We start from the raw sequence: 347 nt of genomic DNA, 5'->3' as shown, positions 1-347 counted from the left end.
CTGTATGTTAGCGTGCTATGTACGGCGTGCTGCCCTCTTGTGTTCAAACTACACTGTACAAAAATATAAATGCAACATGTAAAGTGTTGGTCCCATGTTTCATGCTGAAATAAAATATCCCAGAAATGTTCCACATGCACAAAAATCCTAATTTCTCTCAAATGTTGTCCACCTGACAGGTGTGGCATATCAAGAAGATGATTAAACAGCATGATCATTGTACAGGTGCACCTTCTGCTGGGGACAATAAAAGACCAGTCTAAAATGTGCAGTTTTGTCACAGAGTGTGCAATTGGCATGCTGACTGCAGGAATGTCCACCAGAGCTGTTGCCAAAGAAATGAATGT

The sequence above is a fragment of the Oncorhynchus mykiss genome, chromosome 17 (genome assembly GCF_013265735.2).
Source record: "Oncorhynchus mykiss isolate Arlee chromosome 17, USDA_OmykA_1.1, whole genome shotgun sequence".
In the NCBI taxonomy this organism is placed as follows: Eukaryota; Metazoa; Chordata; class Actinopteri; order Salmoniformes; family Salmonidae; genus Oncorhynchus; species Oncorhynchus mykiss.
This window is presented reverse-complemented; position numbering follows the sequence as displayed.